This window comes from Ambystoma mexicanum, chromosome 3p (assembly GCF_040938575.1).
Source record: "Ambystoma mexicanum isolate Mex_15411 chromosome 3p, UKY_AmexF1_1, whole genome shotgun sequence".
Classification (NCBI taxonomy): Eukaryota; Metazoa; Chordata; class Amphibia; order Caudata; family Ambystomatidae; genus Ambystoma; species Ambystoma mexicanum.
In genome coordinates, this window is record NC_090925.1 from 801,792,591 (window position 1) to 801,811,508 (window position 18,918).

General features: G+C 43.8%; 1 protein-coding gene across 1 annotated transcript in view; it reads right to left on the reverse strand.

The window, feature by feature from the left end:
• LOC138580901 (gastrula zinc finger protein XlCGF57.1-like) overlaps positions 1-18,918 on the reverse strand; it is a 314,301-nt gene that overhangs the window by 130,003 nt on the left and 165,380 nt on the right. Inside the window, exon 3 of the mRNA XM_069651817.1 lies at positions 11,690-11,858. The gene's annotated coding sequence lies outside the window, so the exon portion shown is untranslated. The remainder of the gene's footprint in view (positions 1-11,689; positions 11,859-18,918) is intronic.

Sequence of the window (18,918 nt, forward strand, 5' to 3'; positions counted from 1 at the left end):
TTGTCGAGGTAAAATAGCAGTAAGTGAAATGTTCCCTATTAGCTTCCCAGTGTTGGTTAAAGATCTTTATTTTTTCTATGTATATTTGATTATGTGGTCGACTCGGACCTCTGTGTCTTGGCTCCGTATCTCTTGCGAGCGAGCTACCCTGTTTGCCTAGACCCCTCTTGGGTCTTCTCCTTCACTTGGTTTGACTCACACTTCCTTCTGGGTTACACTGTTCTCACTCTCCCTCCTGTTTTTTTCTGTATGCTCTGGTCCCTTCACTTGGGAAGGATACTGGTTCCCTTTCTTTGGGCCCTCTCTCTTTGGTGGGACTTGCACACCCTTTTGGCACACCCCTGTGGTGTATTTCTCTTGTGTTCTATTTTCTGTGGGTCCCTTTTTTCATAAGGGTATGGCTTCATCTTCCTTGGTTCTCAAGGGGGTGTCTTTGCAGGGCCAGTCGGGGCTCTGAGTTACAGAATTCTGAACTACCTGTGACCCACCGTGGAGTTCAACCGCCCTCCTCCCTCTCTGGCTCACACACTGTGCTGCAGTCCTCCCTCCCGGGATGGGTGGTCACTCCATGGGTGGCGATCTCCTCCTTTTTGGGACGCTGGTTCCAGACTTCTACCGGTGGGTGCCTCTTCTCTGGGAAATAACGGTCTTCCACCTTGTTACCAGTGGTTTGGCTCTTGGACAGAGAGCCGGGAGCCTTAATTCTCCAGCGCTCCTAGGCTCAGCAGCATTGCATGGTCCCTCCATCCACCACATACAGGCTGTGGTCCTGCCCCCAGGATGCATCGGCTCTGTGTGACAGTGGGGGCGTCTGCTATGCGCATCTTTCCACCAGCTGATTGGCTTTGTCTCAGCTGTTCTCTCTTTGCAGTTAAGGGTATGATTCTTCATATATGCTGTCTTTAGGTGAGCGACATAGCCTCTTTGGTCCTGGGATTGCTGTTGAAAGGTGCGGTCAGCACCCACACCAACAATGTCTAAAGACCTTATTTAGTCCGATTTTCTCTCTATTCCCATATCCTAAGATTAAACTGTTGAACTGTGCCAGTAAGCCAAACTGTGCAAGACTGAGAGAACTGTGCCATCCACCTATCTTTTTGTTGTTTTTCATAAAAAAACTCTCTACATCCCATGAGATTGAAACTGGGGAAAGGAGGGGGTGCTAAAGCCATTCTGACATTTCTTTATGGAGACACTATTTTCCTTTTGTATTTCCTTAACACATTTTGTTACTTTGAGAAGGAGGGCAAGTTAGGTTTTCCTGGTATAGGCCTTTTTATTTTGACCAGACTGACTTGGACGTGTTTGATATTATTTAATGGTCGAGATTAGTCCCATTACAGTGGCATCATTTTGCTCATGAGGGAACCGTTTCCTACTCGTCTAAAAGATTGTATGTCCCTTCCTATCAAATTGTTGCGCGCATTTGAAAAGTGCTTTTGGCAAGTGTTTTTGCCTGCTGTCTCGCTGCTACTCTCTGCCCAAGATTCTACATGCTTCTACAGAGCCGAGTCGCAGTCTGCTCACATGACCTGCTGGACGAGTGCAGCCACCGGATTGGATCGTGATAATCCCGCCTACTCACCCAGAACTAACAAAAAGCACTTTGCACGTGCATTCGCACGCGCACATTTGCAAAGTGCTTTTGGCAAGTGTTTTTGCCTGCTGTCTCGCTGCTACTCTCTGCCCAAGATTCTACACGCTTCTACAGAGCCGAGTCGCAGTCTGCTCACGTGACCTGCTGGACGAGTGCAGCCACCGGATTGGATCGGTACACGACTACAAACATCTGCCAGCCCATTTGCTAGCCCATAGACTGCTATTGGCCCATAGCTCGTGTCACAGACTGCTAGCACTCCCAGATTGCTGCCTAGTGATTGTATTTTTTCTTTTGTTTTAGTGCTCATCCCGCCTACTCACCCAGAACTAACAAAAAGCACAGTGCACACGCAATCACTTGCGCGTGCGCATTCGCGCGTGCGCATTCGCACACGTGTATTTGCAAAGTGCTTTTGGCAAGTGTTTTTGCCTGCTGTCTCGCTGTCTAGCAGTCGAGCGGGCAGCGTAGGCGGAACGATTTATATCTATACTTATATTGTTATTTACTCTTGCCCAAGGTATTTGTGGCTAATTTATTGTTATTTTCTAGCTTTTGATTGTTTGTTACCTATTATTGTAATTTATTTTGTGGCACTCACACAATGGTGAGCAAAAGATTTACGTTAAAGTCGTTATTATTATCATTGCATCCGCTGACCACTTGTAAGTCAAAAATGGCGGTGGCCAAAATCATTAGTCCGAGGAACAAAGTTGCTGCTCTTGATGATAGAACCCGAGGTACAAGGGCGTTTCGCTCTCTGTCCCTTACATCTGACATCCGCAGCTTTTGTTCTTATGAACCTAATGTCCAACAGATTCATCTAGCTCCACGAGTCGATTCCAGGAGCAAGCCAACGGGCCAACTAGTGACTCAAACCCCGCCCCAAGCCTTCATGACCACAACAGAAATATCTGAAAGCCTATTACCGAATGTGCCGGAGCTCACTAATGACGACTCGGTTACCATTAATCAAGGCGTGTCAAGAGCAAAGCCATCACGGATAGAAGTCACAGACATTAAATTAGTCTCGGCCTGTCTAGCAGGTGAATTGAAACCTAATGAAGAAGTCCATGTGGCAATCCTGGCCACTCCGGGTAAAGTTATGGAGCCCGTGCGCTGCTCAGTTGAGGCCCAGCACAAGCTTAGAAAGGCTCATGAACAACTTACTCTGGCGGCGGCATTGACGAGGAAGCTTTAGCTTTCATGAATTTGTCTAACAACTCCAGTCCACATTCACGAGATGTCCTATACATCTGTTCCAACAATGGGGATCTCATACAATTGCATGAAAATCACTCTTTTAGCAATACCTCCATACAACAGGATCACGAGTCATCAAGCTCTGCCCAATGCAGAGATCTAAGTCCGCAAAAAGCAATGTCACCTGAGCCACAAGACTCTTATTAATTTTATAGATGAATCACCCTCATTTATAGCACCAACCCCTAGACACTCTAGAATCCAGGAAACAGGGCAAGAATCAGAATTCTTTATACACAAAAATCAATCAACCCATGTTTCCTTTCCTGAGCCCCAGCTATCAATAATACAATAATAATAATATAATAATAATATATAGTGCCATGAATACAGCTTTGTTAACTGTGGCAAAACTCTACGGGATATTAGAAGGGAAGATAAGCAGTCAAACCATGTTATTGGAACAACTTGCTAGAAATGTGGACATCATTGAGTCATCTCTTAATACTAAAAAAACAACTCATATGATCCCACTACAAGATTGTCTAGGAAGGCATCACACTTTGACTGAGCCAAGAACTAAGCAGACTGGTAGTTATTCTACTCATTGTGGAAATCCAGACCCACTTATCACCGGGTCGCCGGGTACTCTGGTTCACCCCGACTCCTGGTGAGTGCCCTAATATGGATACCCAGGGAGTCTTAGTAGAATCGTATGTCCAGTCTAATAACCCTCAAGACGTTAAGTCCAGCGACTCAGTGATGATAAAAGCTCCAGCTTCAATACCAAAATCTAACATCTTTGGATTATTTGCACCATCTGGAATTAAACCTCTAGAAGTGACCGACTTGACACCTCCTCCTGCTCCGAGTCCCAGGAAGGGTTTGAAGTCGGTTAAAAAATTGAGGTGCCCACAGTCCAAAGGCAGGACAAGGAGAATAGTCAAGGCTGTGAGACCAGTGAGGCCTCTGCAAAAAGCGACATTCCCCCATCATAAGTACCAAGTCTATCCCAAATACTATAGTGACACACATGACTTATAAACCTCTAGACAATCTGGTGGCTCTCTCCTCTCAAGGCACATCTGGTAATAGATTATCTTGCACCAATCAAACTCATCAAGATGTGCAGCCCCAGAGATCAGTGTCACTTCAGACTACTCTTGCAAATAACCCATCGACCTTACCTACTCTGGCTACTTCTTCCATGGCGAATACGAAGCATTCAAACATTAATATTCTCAGAGAAGAAATTCGAGCCTCCACTGACGCCTATGTAACACACAAGTCATTCATTTGAAATGGAGCCCACCGGGTTGCCTCAGAGTGTCTGATGAAACATCAGTCTCCTGGCCAACCGCACCAGGTGAGACATCAGTAGGTCCAACAAAACTGCTTTAGTCTCAAACGACTCTGCCATTGAACACTCAAGACTTAAGGGCAAAAGATTGGGCAAGTAATACATCTTTCACTCCTGTTTGCAGTGAAGCCCCTAAGCCTGCCCCAGCCCAAGTGGCTCCCACCACGCCATCCACGGCGGTGGCACCATTAGTTCAGGATATAAGGGACATGATAAAGGTCTGATATTGGCCCACCGCGCACCGTGAAGTACTAAGAAGTACTTTTGACTGTGTGCGGGTGCTGTGGGAGCTGCTGAGTGCAAGCAGTGATTTCGAGCCGCTTGGGAACGGGGAACTACTTTTGCTCCTGGAAGAGCCGGCACTGAGGAGGACGTCTTAAAAAGCAACACCAATTGCCTGGCCTGCATTCAGGAAATAGAGGCATATCCTTATACTTGATCCCGTCCTCCGGGCGTGGCGACGCTGCCGCAAGTGGCACAAAACACACTGACCCAGCGCAGCCGCGTGCGCACCGTGAAGTACTAAGAAGTACTGTTGACTGTGTGCGGGTGCTGTGGGAGCTGCTGAGTGGAAGCGGTGATTTCGAGCCGCTTGGGAACGGGGAACTACTTTTGCTCCTGGAAGAGCCGGCACTGAGGAGGACGTCTTAAAAAGCAACACCAATTGCCTGGCCTGCATTCAGGAAATAGAGATGTGTCCTTATACTTGATCACGCCCTCGGGGCATGGCGACGCCGCCGCAGGTGGCACAAAACACACTGTTGACTGTTCACGGTGCACGGGTGCACTGGGTGCAATTACCTTTCATATTGAAGCACTACCTATGATTGCCGTTTTCTACCTTTGAGGTAATTCGGTTTGTCTGGTTCTGTATGTTTCCTCAGCCACCAGTGATAATTAGTGGGAACCGTTGGTTGTGTAAAATGGTCTCCTATATACATGGGGCGGGGGGGAACGAAGCAACTACCCATGAAGGTGCAACTGCGTGTATAATTTTGACTGTATGCTGAAAAGGTTGTCTATTGATTGATAGTGTTTAGCTCCTTGACTTTGGGCAACTTCTTGTGCAAAAAACCTTTATATATGATTGTGGGTGCATCTTTTTGGCGTAACGATAGCCATAGCCCACTAGGTTGCTCTAAGTGCAAAGAAGAGACCTGCTGAAGGCACAGAGGTCTATAGCACTGCACCTATAAAAGTAGCGGACGGCTACATTGAAGTTACACAATAGAACTAGTTCTGTTGTGTAATCTTTACATTGCCATATGTATGATGAATCTAGTACACTGTTGACTACTGCTATCCTTTAACACGGTGAAGGCCTATCTTTTGAACCTCTATATAATACCATCTCTCACTAATCATGGTTGTGATCAAAGCTAACTACCTGTGTTCTTAGATGGTTTACTCTCTGCGTAGTGGTCTCCCTCCTTGTAAACCGGAGGGAAAACGCGCACCGCGTAAAAAACAAACTAAAGCTGAAACTACCATTCTTTCTCCAATTGTGGAATCTGCTAATATGGATTTTGCACAGGGTGGGCAAAGCACCTTTGCTCATTTGAACCCATCATCTGCAAACAACATAATCTGCCACGAAGTGGCATTTGCATATGCACACTCACAAGTAGAAGCACCAAAGACCACTTCCCTCCCTCTGAATCCTCCCCCAACTCAAGGGGGTATAGGCCGTACGTCTCACTCAAGAAAAAGCTTCTTGAGTATGAGGATGGACGAGCCCATTGATTCAGGGGAGAGCAATATTGATCCATTGAACACCTCGCCTTCTGATAACTCGATCCTTGCTCCAGCAGTTCTTGCTGCCCTTGAAAAACGCGTGCGTTTATCGGACGGACCTTCAACTCCGGTCACAGTTCCTGCACACAAAAGGGCTGACGTCCACTTACATTGTAAAGAAACCATTCCATTGGATTTGTCTAATATTTCTGTTAATTCACTGTCCACGAAAAACCCTACCACAACAACGGACTCTGCTATAGAGCTCCCCTGCTCGGTAAATCCTGTGCCTCCTTCATTGGTAGCAGGGGTTGCTTCCTCGCCTATACCTATTCCTCAGGTCCACCCTCTGGGCTTTGACCTGCTTGATCCAGCGGTTCATATGCAGTCACTAGAGGCATTTTATCCGGTCCTATCACGGATTTTAAATCTATTGGACCGAGGACATGACTATACTCACTATGAACTCAGAGACTGCAAATCCTCTGTGAACCAAATCCTCTTCAAACTGAACAAATTAGAAGGATATATCTTTGCTGATTCTATTCGGACTGATGGTGCAGCTCCCATAACCATGGGGAGTGCCCCGATGGGCAGTGGTACAACTGCAAAAGTTGGATTAGTGAGCTGTGCCACTCAAACTGCATACAAAGAGCAGGCAGTTACCACTGTAGAAAAACAGCTATCTCAGCCGAATACCTACTCATTCTTGCAATCTTTTGCACAAACAGTGGCCGCTTCCTCTGTCTCCTCCTCCCAACCTATACTTACGCACGTGCAATTGTGCCAAATGGTCACTAAGAATACTGAAAAAATCGACCAATTACTCTTTTTTGCCCAGTTCAATCCATTAGACCATCTTAATGGCGGTGAAAATCGGCAAGCGGAAGCCGAGCTGGAATCAATATTTCATCCTGATAGTCGTACAAATCTGTTTACGGAGACTTTGTGTGTGACACCTCCTCCGATAGCTAAGATTAAAACAAAGCGCGAGTACTCTGCTGGTGCAGGACAATTTTTTGCCTCGCGAAAGGAAAAGCGCCTTTTTTTAGAGCCCTACAAAGGAAGGCCAAACGAAATCCCCCAACCAATGGACAAATCACTCAAACTAAATTCAAACAAAAAAATGAAAAAAGTTAATAATAACAATAAAAAAAAAATTAAAAAAAAAACCTGGAAACGGAAGAAATGATCTGTCGCTGCAGGACGAGAAATTGAATTTACAACATGAGCAAGGTCCTGCAATAGTGGATACTTCTGAGGCCACTAAAAAGGATCAACAGCCTTCCTCTGGCAACAAAGCCACTGAGATGGCTTTCAAAAGCTCGAAAGGAATGAGCAACTTGAATTCAGGCGGGCCCTCGGGAACACCAGCCAAGAAACTGGGTAATCTCCAAACCCAGTTATCAGCCTTTTTCAAGCCCATAGTACACAAAGTTTTACAACCAGCACAAGTGGCAAGCCAAGCCACAGTCAACAGCGAAGTGCCGCAAAATCCTCAATTCCACCTCCTCAAACAAGCAATAGGCTCCACTCAAGTTAATCTGTCTCATGGAGTACTGCCATGCCCGAAGCTTCCAGATCATGAGAATCGTCGGGTGGTCGTCCAATCGGATGACCATATGGAAGAGGTAGATATACAAAAGCTCCCACCCCCTTCCAAACATGATGGTAAAGGGGCTTCACCTTCCTCTACTATACTGGGATGGGAGACTGATCCTGAAATCTATGGAAATAAAAGATTGAATCTTTAGCCCTACTAAAAGCGTTCAGGCAAATTCCTGCTCTTCGCACGCTCCATTCAGACGACATTGAATGGATCACTCTGCCCCACATTCAAAACCATAGGATGGTGTGTAAAGTGCAATCCAGTATCATACCTGACCTGTTATGGCTGCATAGAGGGGACCTCCAAATGATTGGGTTAACTCCGGTCTCATCTGAAGCATTAGATGATGCAATAGCCTTTAACGAAACCCCTATCACTAATCCCATCTCTGAGGCCCCACCAATTGTCACTCCTAGTGATCATGGAGGGATCAAATTGGAAGTAATAAACCATTTGGTTACTCTGTCAAACACAAGCAAGGACTGGTCATGGCTAACCTCATTGGCCTCAACATTGAATCCTGCAATGGATAACGTGCCCTCTTAATAATCCACACAAATTGCTGATCTTATCATGGAACTCGTGCTGTTTTAAAATCTCTATACATGGTTCCATCACAAGCACGATGTACACAAGCGCGACATACTTTATGTCAAGAAACCATGGCATTACTAAAAATTGTATTACCAGGCTTCACTGTTATTCAAACTTTAGCGGAACGCGGCCCTAGAGGCCGCCCCAATGGTGGTACTGCTATTTGTATTAATACAAACTTGAACACTACTGTCCATCATTTCAGGCATTGGCCACAGATCACTATCTATGCATATCTTTATATCACAATCCTTCTCGACTGAAAATTGCTTGTGCATTTTCTTTACTCGACATGCTTTTTGATAAGATCTTGATCAATTACCCAGCATGTCGGATAATCGTGGGAGGTGATTTTAATACAGAATGTTTGAATCCCGTTGCCGTGAATACGGCCTACGATCTTCCATCCACATCTGCGGGTAGAGGCAGCATGTGGCATTCTCATCTAGCTTTGTGGGACCTAGCGTTTGTGCCATTTCAGAGACATGGACTGAATTATACATGGAAGAGGGGTTTCTTAACATCTTGCATTGATCAATTCGCCATCTCGCAAAACTTACAAGAATGCTGTAAAGATATTGTAATTCTTGATCCATCTCTGGGTGATCATCTCATAAATCAGTTGTCTCTTTCCATTAATACTGATGTACTTAACCATGACTCTTACCAAGTATTCCTAGAGGGCGACCGTCCACGGATCTCCATTAGATGGAATAAGCGTCTGTGCGACAAGGTCAATATTTGCTTGGATGAGTGGCTGGATGCTCTTCGGGACAGCACAAAATCTGAACAACAAATTAATATAGAACTAAATTTTGACTTGGAAATTTTAGAGGTTATAAGGGGCGTGCTGAAAAATGAGAAAGCTATTATAAGCGCCTCTAATTTGCAGAGTAGCTGTCCGGAACTGCTTCAAGCCAGACGTCTTTAAAATGCTGACTTACATAAGATTAAAAATAAACTCTGTTCTACAGATGGATATGCCAAACAGAAAAGAATGATTACAAATGCATACCGCAACAAATGTAAAAACTTAAAACGCTATCATTTTAACCTGGATAATCAAAAGATCACAGCCTCCTTATGTCGCAATGATCAGTGCGCGACATGGGCAAACCTTAGATCGGATGCAGGAGACTTACATGCAACTCAGTCTTCCACGATATCTGCTGCAGCTTGGATGGAATTTTATAGCAACAAATATGCACTTCCAGCCTGCTACCGCACCATCCATGCCGAGGCACCTATCCCGCCACGACTACCTATACCAGCTTGGTCTGTACAAGACATTGAACACGCTATTAATGTCCTGGATTACTCCAAGGCAGCCGGACCAGATGGCATTCCACCCTGTGTGCTAAAGCAGAATCCCTCATTATGGGCAAAACTTCTGAAATGCCTATTTGATAAGGTACTAACATCTTTAGTCATTCCCGAGTCCTGGCTGGGATCAATCATTGTACCCATTTTCAAAAAAGGGGACAGGGACAACCCAGTAAATTATAGGCCCATTGCACTAATAGATGCAACAGCCAAAGTGTTTGCAATTCTATTATTAAGGGAACTTCAGATTTTTCTGAAAATTAATAATACTTTATCGCGTTTCCAGATCGGTTTTCGGGCCGAGATGGGGACATCCCTTAACGCTACACTTATGGCGCATCTACTTGCAAAGTGAAAGACAACCAATGCGGGCCCACTATACATGGCATCGGTGGATATGACAGCAGCTTTTGATAGTGTGGTGCGGGGAATTCTCTGGCAAATCATGCAAAAGCTTGGCATTCCCGCGCACATTATATATTTAATATCTAAACTACACACCAACACAGTCTATTACATCAGAGTCAATCAATCTGGAGCAACCACCAATGCAATTCCTATTGCAATTGGAGTAAAACAAGGTTGCAACCTTGCAGCCACCTTGTTTAATCTATATCTTTGTGGCATAAACAATATTTGACTAAAACAACTTAGTTACCCTGCCGGATTAGGCCACTTAAAGATCCAGTGGCTTGCGTTTGCTGACGACATCGTAATATTCGATCGTACACCATCAGGCTTACAAATGAAGCTCTCTCTATTCGCTGACTTTTGCTCCTCTCAGAATCTTGACTTTAATGTAGCTAAATCTAGCATCGTTATTTTTAAGAACTTGAAAAGATGCTCCTGTCCATGGAAGTGGACCATAGGCAGCACGGCCATACCTAGGACGCTCTCGATTAAATATTTGGGCTATCTAATATCTGACTCAAACTCATTGACGATGTGGAAAAGTAACCTTAATCAAAAGGCAAAAATTCTATCCACTCAAATGCGCATGGTACTAACCAAATATTGTAAGTTCTCCATGCTGCCGCTTTTTGAATTTTATACCCTAAAAGTGGAGGCGATTATACTCTAAGCCCTAGATATGTGCCTGGCTAACATCGACCAATTTCTGGACCAACTTCAAGGTCGACTATGGAAGGGCATGCTGCGCTTGGCCAACTCACTTCCAAATGCGGTTCTTAGGCAGGAATTGGGACTAACATCATTGTCCGCCCGATACAACTGGTGCCAACTATCAAATCTTGCCAAAATGCTCTTCCCCCTTAAAAACTCCCTCATTGAGGATTTGGGATTGATGATTAGAGCTTCTGATCCCCCTTCAATCAAAATTTTCTATATGAAAATGGGTGTTACACCTGCTGATTTGGAATTTCGACAAGCATATATTAAGAACCGCCTATTTGAGCAAGATTGGTGTGCTACCATAAATGCAAAACATACAAAGAGGTGACTAAATTTGTATCAGTATGCACACTGCACAAACTCTATTTAATGCAATTTCCATGCTCTAAAGCCAGAGATTTATATTTAAGGTTTAAACGAAACCAACTTTCCACCTTAGAACGAGCAAAACGATGGTTAAACCTCAATGAGGCAACAGCGGGGGACAAATGCAGATTTTGCAAGGTACCTAATACGCAGGAGTCGCTCAAGCATTTGATTTCAGAGTGTGCCTATTATCGCGAGCAACGAAAATAAATATTGGGAAATGCACTATTGGGCACACATGGTGCCGCAAGTGAGTGGATATGGTTATCATGCATGTGGGGTTCTTCTACCAAAGCCATATTACGGCTTACTCGTTTTTTAGCCATACTGAATGTTGAACTCAAGAAACGAAATGCTTACCAAGACAATTGACCTTGCTATAATAGCAAAAGACTTGTTGTAAAAAAATCTAATTTTGCTTTCACATGTCGACTGTTGAAAATTTTTGCCACATGCTCATGATGAAGGATTTGGAACTTTGCTTATAGGAAAAAACACACATGGGCAACCATGCAAGGGGCGTTGATGTTGTAACCCACCAAGAAGTTGTTATTATAGACACCATGTGGAACAATTTTAGGGAGTGTCATCTGTGATGCTCTAGATATTTTATAAGAGTTTTTTCTCTCTTGTTTTTTGTCTTTTTTAAAGTGATTGTAATGAAGATTTATTGTTGAAAATTGTAATTGAATAATGAAAGTGTGTAAAAGTTTGTTAATCAAACTATAAACAATGGTTTGAATAAAAAAAAAAGGTCTCTATTGAATCTTACCTCACAGAAATCCAAGGCCAAGGCCGAGTTGGAAATAGCACTTCACAAGTCCTGTTTCCTGATGTAACTGCCCTCCTACAGGGCCCGACGTCCTTGTCTAAAAGTTATAACTTATTGCAAGGAGCTGACATGGCTTCTTCAATAGCCACGACCCAATTGCAGGTTCCATCTAAGGGTTTGCATGAAAAAAAAAACAAATGATGAGATTAAAAACAGATGGAAAAATTATTATTGTCTCATGTTGAAATGTCAAGACTTGCCAGGTGCCCAATATGTCCTTAATAGAGCAAGCATTCTGAACATCTGTGCCGAGATTCCCACCTTAAACCACCACCTGATAACATCAGACATTGACCAAGTTGAATTCAACAACTCCCACGATTTAACAGAGGCTAGGATTTGTATGCAATCTGGCCTGGTTACGAATATCATATGGCAAGCCAGGATGGCTTTATTTGATCTGGGATTCATTTTAACACAAGTTCCCACACAATCAGTCCAACATGTCGAGAAGCCAGTAATTAAGATCTATAATTCTCCCAGAGAATTGCAATCGAGGCAGCCCAACAGCATCCAACCGGCCCCACAGTATTCCAAACATATGATACAAGATCATAATCCTCGTTGGCTGATAATATCAGCATGGTCGAATGGAATACATGAGGCCATAATCATTTCATCAGCTCTTGGATGAATGATTTGGGAACGTATGATATTATTGTGCTACAGGAAACCTGGCTCATGAGTGTGCCGACATGGTCCTCCCATGGCGTTGTTACGACCTTGGCCATTAAGAAATTGTTGGGCCATCCGATGGGGGGGGTCTACTGCTAGCAGTTAAAAAAGCCTCTGGTTTAGCCATCATTACCTGTCCTTCCCCGTCATCCTGCTACCAAGTGGTAAAAGTTACCAGAGGGTCAGTAACATTTGCAATAGTTAATATTTACTGGTGTAAGCTAACCCTTCTTGCGGACCTGTTTCTTGAATATTTGCTTGGGATATTGGACATATTGTTACTAGACTCTGATTTGTCACATACTTTTATTATGGGGGATTTGAATTTACATTTGTTTAGCAATGATGGCATAGAACTTGCACGTGACGAATTGATTTGGTCCACCATAATGAAGGACACAGGTTTTGTTATGTTGAATGGTACAGTATCGGGTGATGTTCCACCACAGCCTACATGGGGCAGAGAGCACCAACAAACTATACTGGACTACATATTTGTGAATACAAACTCCTTAAAATATGTATTGTCCATGAAAATTCTTCCATCAAGCTTAAGTGATCATAATATGATATATGTATGTTGTAAGATTCCATCAACGGCAAAGGCCCTTCTAACAAATTCCAATCTGACACATGTGGCCGTGAATAATGGTGGTAATCGCTTGCGTTAGAATCCACACAAGTTAAAACAATTTCAAACTCATATTGGTAATTCTTTTGCTGTTCCCACAGCCGATGGTACCGACTGCTACGTACATCTTATGCAAGTATTGAAAGAGTATAATTTTCCAGATGCAACCACAAGAACTAAACATCGTCATGCCTTTGAAGTGGAAGTGCAGTATCATAAATCCTTATTGAGGCAGAACCTCCGTAATCTGAAATATCAAGCAAATAACCACAGAGCCGCTTTGAAAAAACAGCTGAGGTTGGCTCATAAAGCCTAGTTAAAAGAGCAGAGGTTCTTACAGCACCAACAAGACAATGAATATATGTTTAGGCAAATCCTGAGCAAATCTGGACCGGATGGTGGAAGCTGGAAGGCCAATGGGTTGATCTACAATGGAGCAGATCGAGAGAAGGCCAGGAAAGATTTCCAGGCTTTCGGAAATCCGTGAGTATTCGAAAAGATAAGCTGAGTGAGCGGGAGAAAGAAACCTTCACAATGCCGGTAAGCATCCTGCGACCCTCGCAGGTGAACGACGGAGTTGAGGAGGAGCAGAGAAGGCACTGGAAATGGCCTTGAGCTACAAGCAATGATGAGACATTTTATTAACATTGCCAGTGAGTTATCAAGGTGAACAAAGTCCAGTTGATGTTAAAGAGAAAGTGTTGAAATTTGTGCAAGTTGAAGGTTGCGCATGTGCCAGGAAAACGTGAATGAGAAGAACTATTATTAAAAGAGAGAGATACAGAGTAGCAGAGTGGTCCTGCAAAAGGGAATCGCATATTCGAATGTCTCTGTGAAATATTATGAAATTTGATAAGGAAATTATAGTGGAGATCAAAGGTAAGAAAGTTGAGCAAAAGCAGTGAAAGACAGGAAGTGTGAATATGCCAAGAAGGCAAAGATGGAAATATGTGAACAATGAATATGCCAAGAGGGCAAATATGGAAATATGTGAACTGTGAATATGTCAAGAAGACAAAGGAGGAAATATGTAAATTGTGAAAGTGCCAAGTAGGCAAAAGTAAAACATTAGAACTTTTGGAAAAAGCAAATGAAAGAGGATAAAAACTAGAAGTACCAATAGGGATTGGTGCTACAAGAGAAGATTGTGAATTTAAGTATTTTTGACCTAAAGGTCAAAGTGGTCATGCAGAGGTTTGTGAAAATGCCTTGCCGTTTCAAAAGTCATCAACAGTGGAAACAGATACAGTGGAGAAAACGTGGGGCAGGGAACCCCCACGAGGGAAAGGCAGGCTCGAGCCCAGCAGAGGGAAGCCTGTGCAGAACTGTGAACATCTGAGAAATGTATGAACTGAGCATTAATGGCAAGGCGAGGGAAGCCTTAACAAAGTGATGGAACTATTGGAAAGTGAAATCCTAAGATTGAACTATTGAACTGTACCAGTAAGCCAAACTGCGCAAGACTGAGAGAACTGTGCCATCCAGCTACCTTTTTGTTGTTTTTCATAAAAGACTCTCTACATCCCATGAGATTGAAACTGGGGAAAGGAGGGGGTGCTAAAACCATTCTGGCATTTCTTTATGGAGACACTTTTTTCCTTTGTATTTCCTTAACACATTTTGTTACTTTGAGGAGGAGGGCAAGGTTAGGTTTTCCTGGTATAGGCCTTTTTATTTTGACCAGACTGACTTGGACGTGTTTGATATTATTTAATGGTCGAGATTAATTCCATTGTAGAATTAGTGCCAGTTAGGAATTCTACCATCCCAAGCAAAACATTGAATGCATGTTTTGAAACTTGTATGCATTGTGTCTGTGTCTACTGCTTGATACCATGCCTTCCTTACAGTGGCATCATTTTGCTCATGAGGGAACCGTTTCCTACTCGTCTAAAAGATTGGATGTCCCTTCCTATCAAATTGTTGTGCGCATTTGCAAAGTGCTTTTGGCAAGTGTTTTGCCTGCTGTTTCGCTGCTACTCTCTCCCCAAGATTCTACACGCTTCTACAGAGCCGAGTCGCAGTCTGCTCACGTGACCTGCTGGATGAGTGCAGCCACCGGATTGGATCGTGCTAATCCCGCCTACTCACCCGGGACTAACAAAAAGCACTGTGCATGCGCATTCACACGCGCACATTTGCAAAGTGCTTTTGGCAAGTGTTTTTGCCTGCTGTCTCGCTGCTACTCTTTGCCCAAGATTCTACACGCTTCTACAGAGCCGAGTCGCAGTCTGCTCACGTGACCTGCTGGACGAGTGCAGCCACCGGATTGGATCGGTACACGACTACAAACATCTGCCAGCCCATTTGCTAGCCCATAGACTGCTATTGACCCATAGCTTCTGTCACAGACTGCTATCACTCCCAGATTGCTGCCTAGTGATTGTATTTTTTCTTTTGTTTTAGTGCTAATCCTGCCTACTCACCCGGAACTAACAAAAAGCACTGTGCACGCGCATTCGCACGCGCATTCGCGCGCGGGCATTTGCAAAGTGCTTTTGGCAAGTGTTTTTACCTGCTGTCTTGCTGTCTAGCAGTCGAGCGGGCAGCGTAGGTGGGATGATTTATATCTATACTTATATTGTTATTTACTCTTGCACGAGGTATTTGTGGCTAATTTATTGTTATTGTCTAGCTTTTGATTGTTTGTTATCTATTATTGTAATTTATTTTGTGGCACTCACACAATGGTGAGCAAAATATTTACGTTAAAGTCGGGTATGCTGTTATTATTATCATCGCAGACGCTGTCCACTTGTAAGTCAAAAATGGCGATGGCCAAAATCATTAGACCGAGGAGCAAAGTTGCCGCTCTTGATGATAGACTGCGGGGTACAATGGCGTTTCGCTCATTGTCCCTTACATCTGACATCCGCAGCTTTTGTACTTATGAACCTAATCATAAGTACAGTACAGATTTATCTAGCTCCACGAGTCGATGCCAGGAGCAAGCCAACAGGCCAACTAGTGACTCAAACCCCGCCCCAAGCCTCCATGACCACAACAGAAATATCTGAAAGCCCATTACCGAATGTGCCCGAGCTCACTAATGACGACTCGGTTACCATTAACCAAGGCGTGTCAAGAGCAAAGCCATCACGGATAGAAGTCACAGACATTAAATTAGTCTCGGCCTGTCTAGCAGGTGAATTGAAACCTAATGAAGAAGTCCATGTGGCAATCCTGGCCACTCCGGGTAAAGTTATGGAGCCCGTGCGCTGCTCAGTTGAGGCCCAGCACAAGCTTAGAAAGGCTCACAAACAACTTACTCTGGCGGCGGCATTGACGAGGAAGCTTTAGCTTTCATGCATTTGTCTAACAACTCCAGTCCACATTCACGAGTTGTCCTATACATCTGTTCCAACAATGGGGATCTCATACAATTGCATGAAAATCACTCTCATAGCAATATCTCCATACAACAGGATCATGAGTCATATAGCTCTGCCCAATGCAGAGATCTATGTCCACAAAGAGCAATGTCACCTGAGCCACAAGACAAGACTCATATTAATTTTATAGATGAATCACCCTCATTTATAGCACCAACCCCTAGACACTCTAGATTCCAGGAAACAGGGCAAGAATCAGAATTCTTTATACACAAAAATCAATCAACCCATGTTTCCTTTCCTGAGCCCCAGCTATCAATAATACAATAATAATAATATAATAATAATATATAGTGCCATGAATACAGCTTTGTTAACTGTGGCAAAACTCTACGGGATATTAGAAGGAAAGATAAGCAGTCAAACCATGTTATTGGAACAACTTGCTAGAAATGTGAACATCATTGAGTCGTCTCTTAATACTAAAAAAACATCTCATATGATCCCACTACAAGATTGTCTAGGAAGGCATCACACTTTGACTGAGCCAAGAATTAAGCATACTGGTAGTTATTCTACTCATTGTGGAAATCCAGACCCACTTATCACTGGGTCGCCGGGTACTCTGGTTCCCCCCGACTCCTGTTGAGTGCCCTAATTTGGATACCCAGGGAGTCTTAGTAGAATCGTATGTCCAGTCTAATAACTCTCAAGACGTTACGTCCAGCGACTCAGTGATGATAAAAGCTCCAGCTTTAATACCAAAATCTAACATCTTTGGATTATTTGCACCATCTGGAATTAAACCTCTAGAAGTGACCGATTTGACACGTCCTCCTGGTCCGAGTCCCAGGAAGGGTTTGAAGTCGGTTAAAAAATTGAGGTGCCCACAATCCAAAGGCAGGACAAGGAGAATAGTCAAGGCTGTGAGACGGTTGAGGCGTCTGCAAGAAGCGACATTCCCCCATCATAAGTACCAAGTCTATCCCAAATACTATAGACACACATGACTTATAAACCTCTAGACGATCTGGTGGCTCTCTCCTCTCAAGGCACATCTGGTAATAGATTATCTTGCACCAATCAAACTCATCAAGATGTGCAGCCCCAGAGATCAGTGTCACTTCAGACTACTCTTGCAAATAACCCATCGACCTTACCTACTCTGGCTACTTCTTCCATGGCGAATACGATGCATTCAAACATTGATATTCTCAGAGAAGAAATTGGAGCCTCCACTGACGCCTATGTAACACACAAGTCATTCATTTGAAATGGAGCCCACCAGGTTGCCTCAGAGTGTCCTGAAACGTTTAGTTCCAAGTTCTGAAACATCAGTCTTATGGCCAACCGCACCAGGTGAGAAATCAGTAGGTCCAACAAAACTGCCTCAGTCTCAAACGACTCTGCCATTGAACACTCAAGACTTAAGGGCAAAAGATTGGCCAAGTAATAAATCTTTCACTCCTGTTCGCAGCGAAGCCCCTAAGCCTGCCCCAGCCTAAGTGGCTCCCACCCGCCATCCACGGCGGTGGCACCATTAGTTCAGGATATAAGAGACATGATAAAGGCCTCTACTGAATCTTACCTCACAGAAATTCAAGGCCAAGGCCGAGTTGGAAATAGCACTTCACAAGTCCTGTTTCCTGATGTAAATGCCCTCCTACAGGTCCCGACATCCTTGTCTAAAAGTTATAACGTATTGCAAGGTGCTGACATGGCTTCTTCAATAGCCACAACACAATTGCAGGTTCCATCTAAGGGTTTGCATGAAAAAAAACAACAAACGATGAGATTAAAAACAGACGGAAACATTATTATTGTCTCATGTTGAAATGTCGAGACTTACCAGGTGCCCAATATGTCCTTAATATAGAGCAAGCATTCTGAACATCTGTGCCGAGATTCCCTCCTTAAAGCACCACCTGATAACATCAGACATTGACCAAGTTGAATTCAACAACTCCCACGATTTAACAGAGGCTAGGATTTGTATGCAATCTGGCCTGGTTACGAATATCATGTGGCAAGCCAGGATGGCTTTATTTGATCTGGGATTCATTTTAACTCAAGTTCCCACACAATCAGTCCAACATGTCGAGAAGCCAGTAATTAAGATCTATAATTCTCCCAGAGAATTGCAATCGAGGCAGCCCAACAGCATCAAACCGGCCCCACAGTATTCCAAACATATGATACAAGATCATAATCCGAGTTGGCTGATAATATCAGCAGGGTCTCATGGAATACATGAGGCCATAATCATTTCATCAGCTCTTGGATGAATGATTTGGGAACTTATGATATTATTGTGCTACAGGAAACCTGGCTCATGAATGTGCCGACATGGTCCTCCCATACCGTTGTTACGACCTTGGCCACAAATAAATTGTTGGGCTGTCCGATGGGGGGGTTCTACTGCTAGCAGTTAAAAAAGCCTCTGGTTTAGCCATCATTACCTGTCCTTCCCTGTCATCCTGCATCCAAGTGGTAAAAGTTACCAGAGGGTCAGTAACATTTGCAATAGTTAA